The sequence below is a fragment of the Leucopleurus acutus genome (genome assembly GCF_964270905.1).
Source record: "Leucopleurus acutus genome assembly, chromosome: 2".
In the NCBI taxonomy this organism is placed as follows: Eukaryota; Metazoa; Chordata; class Mammalia; order Artiodactyla; family Delphinidae; genus Leucopleurus; species Leucopleurus acutus.
This window is the reverse complement of record NC_139143.1, coordinates 76,090,350-76,106,515: the sequence shown is the minus strand read 5'-3', so window position 1 is coordinate 76,106,515 and position 16,166 is coordinate 76,090,350.

The window sequence follows — 16,166 nt, the reverse complement described above, 5'->3', positions numbered from 1 at the left end:
CTAGTCTTTTTTTTTTTTTAACTGACTATATGGCCCACACTGTACCTTTCATATCCATGACTCATTTATTTTGCAAGTGAAATTTTGTACCTCTTAGTCTCCCTCATCTATTTCTCTCTTTGGCACCCCCACTCCCCTCTGGCAACCACTTGTCTGTTCTTTGTGTCTCTGACTCTATTAAGTTTGTTCTTTTGTCCTGCTTTGTAGATTCCACATAAAAGTGAAGTTATATAGTATTTGTCTTCCTTTGACTAATTTCACTCAGAATAATACTCTCTAGGTCCATCCATGGTGTCACAAATGTAAGGTTTCTTTTTCTTTTAATGACTGAGTAATCTTCTATTGTGTATATACATCATACCTTCTTTAATCCATTCATTTATAGATGGACACTAATGTTGCTTCCATATCTTGGCTTTGTAAATAATGCTGCAATGAATGTAGGGGTGCATATAACTTTTCAATTAGTGTTTTCATTTTCTTCAAATACCCAGGAGTGGAATTGCTGGATCATATGGTAGTTCTGTTTTTAATTTTTTGAGGAATCTCCTCAAATACTGTTTTCCATAGTGGCTGCACAATTTGCATTACCACCAACAGTGTATGAGGGTTTTCTTTTCTCTACATCCTTAGCAACACTTGTTATTTGTTGTCTTTTGATAATAGTCATTCTGATAGGTGTGTGGTGATATTTCATTGTGGTTTTGATTTGCGTTTCCCTGATGATTAGTGATGTTGAGCATCTTTTTATGTGCCTGTTGGCCATCTGTAAGTCTCCTTGGGAAAAAAGTCTATTCAAGTCCTCTGCTGTTTTAAATTTTTATTTATTTATTTAGTTAGTTATTTTTATTTGGTTGTACTGGCTCCTTAGTTGTGGCATGTGAACTCTTAGTTGCAGCATGCATGTGGGATCCAGTTCCCTGACCAGGGATCAAACCTGGGACCCCTGCATTGAGAGTGCAGAGTCTTAACCACTGCAGCACCAGAGAAGTCCCATCTCTGCCATTTTTTAATTGTTTTTTTTTTTGTTTTGTTTTTGTTGTGCGGTTGTATGAGTTATTTGTATACTTTGGATGTTAACCCTTGTCAGATACATTGTTTGCAAATATCTTCTCCCATTTGGTAGGTAGCCTCTTCATTTTGGTGATAGTTTCCTTTGCTGTGAAAAAGATTTTAGTTCGATGTAGTCCCATTTGTTAATTTTTGCTTTGTTTCCCTTGCATGAGGAGACATATCAAAAAAAATATTGCTAAGACCGATGTCAAAGAGTGTACCACCTATGTTTTATTCTAGAATTTTTATGGTTTGTGTCTTACAGTTAATTCTTTAACCCATCTTGTATTTTTTTTTTGTATATGGTGTGAAAAAGTCCAGTTTGATTATTTTGCATATAGATATCCAGTTTTCCCAACACTACTTACTGAAGAGGCTGTCTTTTCCCTATAGTATATTCTTGCCTCCTGTGTCATAGATTAATTGACCATGTAAGTATAGGTTCATTTCTGGGCTCTCTATTCTGTTTCAATGATTTATATGTTTGTTTTTGTGACAGTACCATATTGTTTTGATGACTATAGCTTTGTAGTATAGTTTGAAATCAGGGTGTGTGATGCTTCCTGCTTTGTTCTTCTTTCTTAAGATAGTTTTGGCTGTTCAGGGTCTTTTGTGTTTCCATTCAAATTTTAGAATTATTTGCTCTAGTTCTGTGAAAAAATGCCATTGATATATTAGTAGGGATTGCATTGAATCCATAGATTGCCCTGGGCAGTATGAGCTATTTAACAATATTGATTCTTCCAATCCCTGAGAATGGTATATCTTTCCATTGGTTTGTGTCATCTGCAATTTCTTTCATCATCTCCTAGTCTTTTAACAGTAATGATAAAGACTAAATTTGTTTGCCAGATTCTGTATGAAACATTGTTAAAAACAACGGGCCCAAAATGGAATCACTTATGCTAAATACCACATCATGAAACTGAGACTTACTGCAGTTTTGGCTCTCCCAGAAATGGAATCTTAAACCCGTCAATCAGGAATTGCCTAATAAGCACACCAGTTAGGTAATCTGCCTGATAGACCCTTGCCATCCCTTAAAGGAAAGTAACCCTGCCATAACCAATCTGTTTTTTTTAGCCTAGTACAACTTCCTTGTTCCTGCTCCTATCTGCCTATAAAAGTCTTTCATTTTGTACAGCTCCTCAGAACTCCTTTCTATCTGCTAGATTGCAAGCTGCCTGATTCATGAATTATTGAATAAAGCCAATAAGATATTTAAAATTTACTGTGTTGAATTTTATTTATTAACAGCACAATTTATGGATTTTCTCATTTAATCTTCACAGCATTATATGGTAAGTAGTAATCTCCATTTTACAGATGAGGCAATGGAGCTTAGAAGGGAAGATTAATGTGCCTAAGATTACACAGCTGGTAAAGAATGAGGCTTTTGATCTGTGTCTGCCTGTCTACAAAATCCATACTCTTAATCACTGGACTTTTCTGACTTTTGAGTTATTCATACGTTTCCTATCTCCAGACATATATATTTTATTTTATTTTATTTTTTGGGGATGAAAGCGTTTCTATTTTTCTTTCACTTTTTAAGGATATTTTCACTGGATACAGAATTTCTAGGTTGACACTTTTGTTTTCTTTCAACACTGAAAAAATATCATTATATTGTCTTTTGACTTCCATACTGCCTGTTGAGAAGTCTGGGGTAAATCTTGTTGCTTCTTTGAAGGAATGTGTTTTCTCCTCTGGCTGCTTTACAATTTTTCTGTTTGTATTTGAGTTTAAAGCCGTTTTTTTATTTTTTATTTTGTGCCTAGATAGGCTTTTACTTCAGACGTACACATTTTATTTTATTATTTTTTTACATCTTTATTGGAGTATAATTGCTTTACAATGGTGTGTTAGTTTCTGCTTTATAACAAAGTTAATCAGTTATACATATACATACAGACATATACTATTTGTGTGTGTGTGTGTGTGTGTGTGTGTGTGTGTGTGGTACATGGGCCTCTCACTGCTGTGGCCTCTTGCGTCACGGAGCACAGGCTCCAGACGCGCAGGCCCAGCGGCCACGGCCCATGGGCCCAGCTGCCCCGCGGCACATGGGACCCCCCTGGACCGGGGCACGAACCGGTGTCCCCTGCACCGGCAGGCAGACTCCCAACCACTGCGCCACCAGGGAAGCCCCAGACATATACATTTTAAATCAAGCCGTTCCTTTTAAAGAATTCTCCTTTCTCATTGGCATATTTCAGTTTTGAATAAATAGTGTGCCCCTATATTCATAATCACTTTCTTTTAGAAACATCTTGTACTTTGTTCTTTCTTTAGTTTTGTTGTTGTTTGTTTGTTTGTTTTTTCCCCCAGCTCTGATGGGAAAGAAAGACTCCTCTTTCTGTTTTGGTTCTGCCAGGGAGGAAAAACAGTTTTCCCTCTACCCTTCTAAGGTCTTGGCTGAGACCTCCCCCCACCCTAATAAAAAAAAAAAATAGATTAACAGGAGAAAAACAGACAGAATTTTAATAATAGGCATAACTCCTGTATACATGGGAGATACCCAGGAAAACTGAGTGACTACCTGAAATGGCCAACGCCATCACCTTAAATACTATCTTCTGCTAAAGGCAAAAGAAAGATTTTGGAGTTGGGGGAGCCAGTTTGGGGAGGTTATCAAGAAAAGCGCAGTAAAGAATAAGGTTGTTATGCAGATTTAAGTATGTGACTTCTCCACTAATAAGATTTTCTTGTGATTTAGAGTCATCCTTCTCTTCCTGGTGTATATAGACACCCTTATAGTGGAGATTTCCCTTATAAATGTACATTTTCCTTACAACAGGTAACTTCTCAGTTTTCAGAACTTTTCCAGTGTCTGCTATTTCTTAAAAATAACCAGATCAAGATAATTCTTATGCCAAAGAAGCATATTTTGGAGTGGCATATTCTGCTCCCCTTCACAATGAATTACAAACAGCCAACTACTCTTTTCCAAATAATGCAAATGCTTAAGCTATAGCTAATCAAATAATTTCCTTGCGTGGCTGTCATCTTTTCTCTAAAAAGTCTTTCTCCAAGTTCCTGTTTGTGGAGCACTCCTAACCACTTTCAGTTCATCACTGCCCAATTGGAATTGATTTTTGCTCAAATAAACTCTTAAAAAATTTTTAATACACATCAGTTTGTCTCTCAATAGTTTGTGTGCAAATGAGGATGATGTAATTTACCTTCCAAAATTGTAAGTATTAGAGGTAATATATGTAAAGTGCCTCCTCCATAGGAAGCATTCATATGCTTATATACTAACTATTAATTTTGGTCTCTTAGTGTGTAAACTATATATTGCTCTTTGCTTTTGTCTTTTCAAATGACAAAACTAAAACAATTAAAGAACAAGTTTGATGATTTTTATTCAAGGAAAAGCAGTCTTTGGATTGGGGGTGTATAGTGCCTCACAAGAAGTGGAGCACATTTCCTGAGGGATTTTGGACAAGAGTGAGTTGTTTTCTTTTTTAATAAATTTATTATTTATTTATTTATTTTGGCTGCGTTAGCTTTCGTTGCTGCGTGTGGGCTTTCTCTAGCTGCGGTGAGCGGGGGCTACTCTTTGTTGTGGTGCGCGGGTTTCTCGTTGCAGTGTCTTCTCTTGTTGAGGAGCACAGTGTCTAGGCTCACGGGCTTCAGTAGTTGTGGCACGTGGGCTCAGTAGTTGTGGCTCACAGGCTCTAAAGCACAGGCTCAGTAGTTGTGGTGCATGGGCTTAGTTGCTCTGTGGCATGTGGGATCTTTGCGGACCAGGGCTCGAACCCGTGTCCCCTGCATTGGCAGGTGGATTCTTAATGACTGCGCCACCAGTGCAGCCCCCAAGAGTGAGTTTTATAGGGAATTATAAGAGGCAATGTGAAAACAAGGCATGATTGGCTAGGAGGGCAGGTATTTTCCTATAAGGCTGGAAAGTCCTATTTTCTAGGAAAAGGTAAGCTAGTTAGATTTGAGTTTGAAAATTCTAGTTGATGTATTTTAGTTTTCCTTGATAGGTGTTTTCTGTAAGTGCAGGCTAACTTAGGTTTAAATCTGTGATGTGGCAGGCCACTGGGGCAGCTGACATTTTTGTGGATCCCAGTATACTAATTAACTGTATCAATTCCCCCCATTTTGATCAAACTTTCAGTTGCAATTGAGAGATCAATATCAAAATGTAAGGTATTAGCCCCACTCTGAGCTATCACTTCTTGTCGATGTTGGAGTCAGGTTGACTCTCTCCATAGGTTTAGTATATGGAGGTCTCAGTCCCTTAGTTGGCTGTTTTCTTCATCTCATATTTGACATTCTAGGCAAAGGGAGATCATTTGTCTCATTGCCAGTGGCTACATATTTGCACTTAAAGCTTTTGAGACAACACAGCACACCAGGGAGACTATTAAAATGACTATAAGCAGAATAATTCCCACTCCAAAGCCACAGTCCCCATGGCCCAAAACAACTTAGATCAAATAGATCAAAGAAAGACTGCACTGAAGAAGACAATTTTTAAAAAAATTTTATTGGAGTACAGTTGATTTACAATGTTGTGTTAGTTTCTGCTCTACAGCAAAGTGAATCAGTTATACATATACATATATCCACTCTTTTTTAGCTTCTTTTCCCATATAGGTTATTACAGTATATCGAGAAGAGTTCCCTGTGCTGTACAGTAGGTCCTTATTAGTTATCTATTTTATATATAGTAGTGTGTAGATGTCAATCCCAATGTCCCAGTTTATCCCTCAGCACCCCCCACCACTTTCCCCCTGGTAACCATAAGTTTGTTTTCTACATCTGTGACTATATTTCTGTCTTGAAAATAAGTTCTTTTGTACCGTTTTTTTAGATTCCACATATAAGTGATATCATATATTTGTCTTTGTCTGTTTGACTTACTTCACGAAATATGACAATCTCTAGGTCCATCCATGTTGCTGCAAATGGCATTATTTTGTTCCTTTTTTATGGCTGAGTAATATTCCATTGTATATATGTACCACATTTTCTTTATCCATTCCTCTGTTGATGGACATTTAGGTTGCTTCCATGTCCTGGCTATTGTAAATAGTGCTGCAATGAATATTTGGGGGTGCACGTATCATTTCAAATTATGGTTTTCTCAGGATATATGCCCAGGAGTGGGATTGCGGGATATGGTAGCTGTATTTTTAATTTTCTAAGGAAACTTCATACCTTCGTACTCCACAATGGCTGTACCAATTTACATTCCCACCAATAGTGTAGGACGGTTGCCCTTTCTCCACACTCTCTCCAGCACTTATTGTTTGTAGATTTTTGATCATGGCCATTCTGACTTGTGTGAGGTGATACTTCATTGTAGTTTTGATTTGCATTTCTCTCATAATTAGTGATGTTGGGCATCTTTTCATGTGCTTGTTGGCCATCTTTATGTCTTCTTTGGAGAAGTGTCTATTTAGATCTTCCATGCATTTTTTGATTGGGTTGTTTATTTTTTTGATATTGAGGAGCATGAGCTGTTTGTATATTTTGGAGATTAATCCCTTGTAGGTTGCTTTGTTTGCAAATATTTTCTCCCATTCTGTGGGTTGTATTTTCATTTTGTTTATAGTTTCCTTTGCTGTGCAACAGGTTTTCAGTTTCATTAGGTCCCATTTGTTTATTTTTGTTTTTATTTTCATTACTATAGGAGGTGGATCAAAATAGGTCTGGCTGCTATGTATGTCAGAGAATGTTCTGCCTAGGTTTTCCTCTAAAATTTTATAGTATCCAGCCTTACATTTAGGTCTTTAATCCATTTTGAGTTTATTTTTGTGTATGGTATTAGGAAGTGTTCTAATTTCATTCTTTTACATGTAGCTGTCCAGTTTTCCCAGCATGTTTTATTGATCTATATTTCTGGTTTTGTGCCAGTACAATACTTTTTTTTTTTTTTTTTTTTTTGCGGTACACGGACCTCTCACTGTTGTGGCCTCTCCCGTTGTGGAGCAACAGGCTCCGGACGCGCAGGCTCAGCGGCCATGGCTCACGGGCGCAGCCGCTCCGCGGTATGTGGGATCTTCCCAGACTTGGGCACGAACCCGTGTCCCCTGCATCGGCAGGCAGACTCTCAACCACTGCGCCACCAGGGAAGCCCTACCATACTGTTTTGATGACTATAGCTTTGTAGTATAGTCCAAAGTCAGGGAACCTGATTCCTCCAGCTCTGGTTTTCTTTCTCAGGATTGCTTTGGCTATTCAGGGTCTTTTGTGTTTCCATACAAATTGTAAAATTTTTGCTCTAATTCTGTGAAAAATGCCATTGGTAGTTTGACAGGGATTGCATTGAATCTGTAGATTGCTTTGGGTAGTATAGTCATTTTGACAATATTGATTCTTCCAATCCAAGAACATGGCATATCTCTCTGTTTGTGTCATCTTTGATCTTTCATCAGTATCTTATAATTTTCTGAATACAGATATTTTGCCACCTTAGGTATCTGCCACAGGAAGCAAATTTTGAAACAGGAATGCCTCCCGGTAATTCTCAATTGACCTGTAATTTTAGTTGAGAGGAGCAGCCCAACGTGAAGCCTTGGTTTGATTGTGGACAGTCAGAGACATAAAGAGTTAGCTCAGACCATAGTGTCCCACCATTTCCCAATTACTTAAACATTGAGCTTCCCATGAATGAAGGGGCACTATAAACCTGGGAGGAGCACAGATGGCACTACCAAAAGAGGTATTCCATGGTGGAGAATATTGGAATAGGAGTGCAGAGTGATCAGCCAAGCCCTGGAGGTCAGATGAGTTATGATTTAAGAGTTAAGGGTCTGTAGACTGCACGGAGAGTATTGTTCTGATTTCTCTTTCTGTTAGTTGTTCTGATTTCTCTTTGTATTAGTTGTTAACTGGATGCAGAGAAATTGACTTATAGGGTCAAGGTTAGCAGTCTAACAGGATATAGAGGGTATTTCATTTGGTCCAGAGAAACTGAGGCATTGGAAATCAGGGAGACGTTTGGAACAGGCAGACTACAAAATCACCAGCATCATAGACCAACTGGGGTCTTTGGAGGCAAACCCAATAATCAAATAGGTCTTCCCCTTTGCAAAAGCCCCAGAAATACAGATGCTAGCATTATCTTTACAAGTGACAGAAAGAAAAAGAAGAGTGGAGAAGTAGGTACAAAGGGGAGAAGGTATTTCATGATGAGAGTAAAAGGACCAGGATTCTTGTTCCAAAGTCTCGGGTGGAAGCATTCTACTTCATGAAATCAGCAGCTTCTCATTCAAGTAAACTTGATTTTGAGCATTTGTACAGGACCACGTGTCAGGTGGACCCTTTTTCAGTTGTGAAATATGCATGCAAGATTAGATACCTTGTAATTTGGTAGCAGTGTCAGTGGTCAAGGATTCTTGGTAGAGTCCTTTCCATGAGTCTCACTTTTGCAAAAGCATTAGAGTAAAATAATAACTGTCTGTTAATGACAAAAGACTTAAAATGCCCGTGGATAAAAATCTGATAATTCATTTGATAAGGAAATGTAGTTAATTCTGTGTTATACAATAAGTTAGGATGATAATTGGACACTGAGTGTATTGACACAATTCTAGAATCTTTAAACAATTTCTGGATTACCTGTATCAGTAACATATATCCATACACATATAACCTAAGAAGGTTTATCATCGCTTATTTGACAATGCTTCCCATGTAATTTAGCATACCAAATAAATCTAATTAGTTCAACATCTCTCCTTTACAAGCTGAGACAAATCCCTTGAGAATTCCAAGGGGGTCTCTGGGAAATCTCGGTGTTAACTCTGAGGTAAAAAACGCTGCATTTAGAATTTGATTTTGGGAACGTGTGAAAATGACAAAAGGTTTGAACATTTGACTAAATAGGATCACAGATCATTATGAAATAATAATTATCTATTTAACTAAAGTGACAATAAAAGATTTTAAAGGCAAATGCAGAAGGTTGCATAGTTATGAACAAAACTTAGCTCTTTTAATATTGAGAAGACTGTGTTTTCTTAAGTAGTCAATGACCTGATAAAGGCAACATGAAGCACAGGAAATTATTTTGGTAAGACGCAAAATATTTGCTTTCCAGGTAGGTTATCAGAAAGATTAAAAAAAAATAATAATAAACTTTCACAGCCTTTTATATTAAGAGCAGACCAATAGTACAATAAAACTTTGTTTTTTTTAAGACAGAAGACCAAGTCTAATTTTGCCCCAGGATACTTTTTGATATTAAAATTCATTTAAAAAAAAGTTAAATAGATCCATTCCGATCTTAGCCACACCTTCCTGCTTGACTACACCCAAAATTTCTTTTCCAAGAATCCTTTTCCACAAATATTCTCCAACTTTTTATATACATTCTAGTTTTGTCCTGTGTTTTCTTTTTTTTTCCTCTTTCTCATTCTGAAATAAACATTTTACTTTAGGACAAAATTACTCTTTTTTCCCTAACAAAAACACATCTCCATGTCTTGCATAGAAATGTTTCCCTTATTATTTCTAGTAGTTTTATATTAATTATAATTGTTATCCTTAAGAATCCCTTGATTCCTAGTGAAAACTAAAAAGTAAGCAATTGTGCACTGTCACTTGCCAATTCTGTGGATTGGCAAATTTGCAAACACATTTCCTAATTTTGAGAAACATATTCTTCCTCATAGTACATTTTTTCAATGTGACACAAACCATGTTTACTAAGAGATCAAAATATCTTTAGTTCCTCTGTAAAAGGAAGTCAAAAGTGGATAAACTTATGTTCAGTACTTAATGTTTCAGAATTTTATCTTACTTGGAAATGATCTAGATATTCAACAAATATCCATCATTTAAGTTACCTTAGTGTAACTTTAGGATTCAAATAACCAAAATAATTTTGGAAACTATTTTTAAGTACATGTACCATAACACATAAAAATTGTTGAAAAGTTCACTTACAAACTTGTATCGTATTTACATATATTTAATTTACTTGTTCTGAACATTTATGTTTAGATTCCTCATGACAAATTAAGAGACATTAAACAGCTAACCATCATCATAAGTTAGCTTTCTTGCTGACAAATTCTCTAACAGAGATAAAGTGAGCTTATTTGACTTTTAGTAAACCTAGGTAAAATAAAAGTATTGTATTTAATGCTGGTAACTCTGAAGACATGCCTGTTTGAATTAAACCAACAAATTTAAACTAGCTTTATTTTACAGAAGCTTATCTTACATCATGTTACCTTGGCAAACATTTGGGTTAATTTCTGTATTACTGAGCGTATAGTTGATTTATATAAATGCTTAAATTTCTTTAGGCCAATTAAGTAGAGCTCGTTACAAATTAATTTTGGCAGTACCACCTGAAGGTAGAAAAAAACCTATGTATGTATGTATTATAACATATATACATAGACATACATAAACATACAGACAGATGCAAACAGAAGTCTTACAACTTTCATTTTAAAATTTTAGCCATGAAACAGCTATGATAATACAAAACTCAGTGGTTTATAAAAGAACAGTTGGGTCAAAATTGTGTTTCTGACAGGTGGAATAAGTTAAAACTACCTGCTCAGATGGCTTAAATTTTTTACTAATATTTGTGAAGACTGAAAATTTTCATGTATGTAGTTTCCAAATAGCCTTTCCTTTTTTTTTTCCTAGTAAGGATTACTTCTCTGAAGTTTGAATTTCAAAGAAATGGCACACGGAAAGAGTGCAAGTTCCTCCAAGAAGGACTTTTATTTTCTATATCTAGAATTTTATGATACCTACAAGCTTTTTGAGATGAATGGGGAGGTTTGGGAATTGGTAAAAAGGATAGGTTGGCTTTACATTTTTTCTAGAGCTGCACTTCTGATCTTACAGGACAAGGACAGTTTTTTCCTAATTAATTAATTAATTAATTTTGGGCTGTGTTGTGTCTTCCTTGCTGTGCGCGGACTCTCTCTAGTTGCGGTGAGCGGGGTCTACTCTTCGTTGCGGTGTGCGGGCTTCTCATTGTGGTGGCTTTTCTTGTTGTGGAGCACGGGCTCTAGATACGCAGGCTTCAGTAGTTGTGGCATGAGGGCTCAGTAGTGGTGGCTCATGGGCTTAGTTGCTCTGCAGCATGTGGGAGCTTCCCAGACGAGGGCTCGAACTTGTGTCCCCTGCATTGGCAGGCAGATTCTTAACCACTGCACCACCAGGGAAGTCCCAGGACAGTTGTTTTTAATTCCTCAAAGAATTGGGTTGCAGCCTGAATGATCTCAAAGCGTCGACCCACCCATCCAACTATACATTATCTTCATTTTGCTTCTTTATATCAGGGAAATCTTTAACTAAGATACAAATCAAAAGAACTCTATGTTCTACGTTTGTAGATTTTTTTTTTTTTTTGGAGTATTTTCTTTCATTCAGCTTAGGGGAGAAGGCCTTAAAAAAAAGGTCCTATCAGGCTCTGAATATCAGTTTCCAATCTGACCGACTTCTGACCATAGGGCTACTTAAAAAAAATCCTTTCAAATATCTTGTCAGGTTTCAGCTGGGAAAAATAGTAAATATTTCTGGCAGTATTGAACAACCCCATGAACCCAAGGGTGTCCTGAAAGACGGTACAAAAGATACGAACCCTCCCAAGGTCCAGAGTGACTCGCAGAGATAGCCACGAGAAAGAAGACTTAGACAATTCCCCTGATAGCTGGCAAAAGTCAGCAGAACCCCAGAAGCCAATGGGGTGCAACCCTGTTTTGTGCTGATCTCAGCCTACCAACAACCAGTGTTGTGGTTGGACCAGCTCTTGTGGTTCTTATAATGATTGCCAGATGCCCTTCAGCAATAACCATCGGGCAACTGAAAAAAGCAGAGGCTCATCACTTATAACACCTGGAAATTACACAGCACACCTGGGGCCACACAGCAAGGTCATGGGGAGACAGAGACTGCACGTGGGCCTGGGGTTCTGCTTTTATTGGGGCTGAGGGTGGGTCCTAGGGTTTTGGGGGCTCACTCTTTATTGGTGAATTTAAAACATAAGAGCAGAAATTTAAAGGACAGGATGGAAAAAAACAAAACCCATGTAGACCAATTGGTCAGTTATTTAAATCTACCAAAATCTCTAAAACAAAGGAGCCTCAGTGAGTGGAGGTGGCCTGGCTCTTTATCTACTTGTGTGGTTGGTACTGTGTTCAGCTGAGATAACCTTCTTTGAAAGGGCTGCCCCTTGGCAATCAAAGCTTAAGTCAGCCACTTGTATTGCAAAAAAGAAGAAAACCGTCAGGGCTTACACTACAAGCCCATGTTTCTGCCTGGCCATATTTTGGGGGCCCCAACCTGATGGTTGCCAAGTCAAGTTCTCAACACAAAATGAGACAAACAGAAGAAAATAGCTGTCCCTGGGAGAGAAGAATTGACAACCAATAGGTACCCCACGGCTTCCCTGGTGGCGTAGTGGTTGAGAGTCCGCCTGCCGATGCAGGGGACACGGGTTCGTGCCCCGGTCCGGGAGGATCCCATGTGCCGCAGAGCGGCTGGGCCCGTGAGCCACGGCCGCTGAGCCTGTGCATCCGGAGCCTGTGCTCCGCAACAGGAGAGGCCACAACAGTGAGTAGGCCTGCGTACCGAAAAAAAAAAAAAAAAAATAGGTACCCCAAAACCAAAATCCAAAAAGCCTGAATTTGGAAAAGAAAGGACAACATGAAATTTTATTTTCCTCTCTTGACCAGGCACTACAGAGATCTGGGAGACCTGACTGTGGTAAGAATTCTCATCCTTCACCAGCTTCTGCCAGTTTTTCCAGGATCCCTTCTGGAGGCTCTGGAGCATGAGGTATTTAGAGTGTAGCTCTGGTATCTATCAGAATTTAACAGGGGTTTCCGTTAATCGTAGTTTTAGTGTCCCCTTGGCTGCTTAAGGGAATAATTGGTATCAGTTTACCAGAGACTCCCTCAGAGTCTCACCAACCCTGAGAGGGGCCATTTGGTGACCTTCCTTTGAGAATAGATACGGGGTATCTGTGAGGCCACTAACTTGGCAGACTTTTGTTTACAGTTCTATAGCCTCTTCAGAGTGGAAAGGCAATTCAGACAGAGGATTAGCAGAATGTGGGTGCTCAGGTAAAGGAGGACAGAGGGGAGTAGTAGGGGTCACATCAGTCTTGTAGTCTTTTGTTTTAGGTACCTCTCGTGTCTTTACTTTCTCATTACCCTTTTGCGATGAATCTTTCAATGAAGCTCTCTGGGACTCTTGAAGCCTTTTGGAGGCATACCAATTAAAATAGGTATCCCATTCTGTTTGTTTGATTTGAGGACTCTTACTTTCAAGTGTACTGTTAAATGAGCCATCTTGTCTAACTGGAAGATTCCCTATAATGGCCGTTGTCATTCTAGGTTGTCTTAGTAAGATGTTGCCATTTTTGTAGATATCTATAGCTTCTTAGACCGCATTTATCAGACATAAGATAGGCAGGTGTGCCAGAAGGTGGCAAGCTTAATTCTTTGATATTTGAGGGTCCCACTTCTGTAGCTAAGCCTTGGATCTCTTAGAGCCAAATTAATGCTTAATAGGGATGTGCCACCAGGTTGGGGATTATGTGGTGTTTTCTTTTGGGTTTTTTTTGTTTATTTTTTTGGCTGTGTTGGGTCTTCGTTGCTGCACACGGGCTTTCTCTAGATGCAGCGAGCGGGGGCTGCTCTTTGTTGTGGTGCATGGGCTTCTCATTGTGGTGGCTTCTCTTGTTGCAGAGCACAGGCTCTAGGCTCATGGGCTTCAGTAGTTGCGGCTTGAGGGCTTAGTTGCTCCACAGCATGTGGGATCTTTCCCGACCAGGGCTCGAACCCGTGTCCCCTGCATTGGCAGGCAGATTCTTAACCACTGCACCACCAGGGAAGTCCCGGGGAATGTGGTGTTTAACAGTGTACCTTGGGGACTTTCCTGTTGGTCCAGTGATTAAGAATCCGCCTTCCAATGCCGGAGACTTGGGTTCGATCTCTGGTCGGGGAACTAAGATCCCACATGCCCTGGGGCAACTAAGCCCACGTGCTCCAACTACTGAGCCCCTGCACTCACCGTAGCTACAAAGAAGTATGCACGCCGCAGTGAAGAGCCCGGTCACTGCAACAAAAGATCCTGTGGGTCACAACTAAGACACGACGCAGCCAACAAATTAATTAATTAAAAACAAAAAGTGTACCTGGTTACATGGAAATTTTCATGAGGTTGGCATGTAACCTACTGTTGATCTAAACCATTCCTTGACCAACTTATCCTAGCCCAGAGTCTGAGAGTGAGGTGGTGAGCGCTCTGACAGCATTTAAGTGTTTGATCTGTGGCTACCAGTTTTGCTGCTTTGGTTTTCAAGTTTCCCATAGTAGTAGATCTTTATTCCTTTAACGAGAATATCTGTTTATAGTAGCAGATGCTGTAATGTCTTCCAACAGTTTGACTTGCCTACTTAGATTTTGATGTGCTTTTGGTCAAAATAGTCCAAATGTATTGTCTTAATTTAATTCCCCAAGTCCCTCAGCAGTTCATGCTGTGGACTTACCTCAAGCTTTGTGAGTTTCCTAATGGCTGCCATCATGCTTTCTTTTGCTTCAAGGGCTCCTATTTTCCCTCATTTAAATAATTCTCCCTGGTTCAACCAGACTTACTGTTTCTGACTGCTTGAGCACTGTTCCTGAGATCTGTCAGTACCTCTTGAAGGTGCTTACACTGTAGCTGAGATTGGGCATAAACTCAAATGTTGTGGCCTACTAGGTCTCACCATGAAATATCTGAAGTCTCTCACACCCCAAATTTCCACCTAAAAGGATTAGAACAAACAAACTTGAGCTCCAAATGGGAACTAGGTAGAGCTCGATCCAAGAGAAATTACCAGAGACACTGGAGAGCAGCTGGAGAGGTAGCAAACTAAAGTGGCTCTGTAGGAACCTTCACCTTCATCTAGGAGCCAACCCGGGAACCTTCAGTGGCTGTTTTCACATCACACCTCATTGACCATACAGGCTATATACCTTGCAAAGATTGCGGGTTCGCTTCCAGACCACAGTAATAAAGCCAATATTGCAATAAAATGAGACACACAAATGTTTTGGTTTCCCAGCACATATGAAAAGCTGTTTACACGATACCATAGTCTATGAAGTGTACAACAGCATCATGTCTATAAAACAATATACACACCTTAATTTACGATGACCTTATTGCTGAAAATACCAAAACAATTTCAATAGTAACATCAAAGATCACTGATCACAGATCACCATAACAGATGAAAAAGTTCAAAATATTATGAGAATTACCAGTGTGTCACTTTGTGACACAGAGACACGAAGTGAGCCTAAAGCAGTTGGGAAAGATGGCACTGATAGACTTACTCAAAGAGGGTTGCCACAAACCTTCAATTTGTAAAAATGCAATACTGCAAAGCGCAGTTAAGTTAGCACAATAAAATGAGATATGCCTGACCTGTCCAATGACAAAACTGAAACAATTTAGTTACAAGATTATTCAAGGGAAAACATGCCATGGATTGAGGTAGTACAGTTCCTCATCAGCAGTGGAGAACTCTTCCCAAGGGATTTGGGCAAGACCAGGTTTTATAGAGCTTTAGAAGAGGCAACGTGGAGACAGGGCATGACTGGCTAGGAGGTTGGGAATTTCCTTATAAGGCTAACAGGTCCTGATTTCTAGAGTAAGGTAAGCTGAGTTGGAGGATTGTGATTGGTGTAGGTTACGTCCTTGGACAGGTTTTTCCTGTTAAGTGCAGGCTGACTTAGGTTTAGATTTATGATGTGGTCTGGTCCACTGGGGTGGCTCCAATGTGTGGGTCCCATTATATAAATTAACCTTTAAAGTGTTATGTCAGCTCACTGGAGTCTTTTCAGTGGTTAAAGAAATTTTTTCACCTAAAAATCAGATAAGGGCTGGAGGTAGATTGGGGGTGGGAGGTGGGGTAGAACGGGGCCAGTAGAAAAGCCTTGGCCAGAGGAGTGGGGTTGTTGCGGTTTCTGAAGACCACAGAGTGTAAGAACAGGTTCCACAATGTCATTTCCTTGAATATTACAGCTTGCTTCCTCAGAGAGCTTTTGGGAGAGAGGCCCCAGCAAAGGGCCCCAAGAGAGATCCCAGAGCAACTCATGTTCTGGGGTTGTTGAGGGTGAACAAATGTC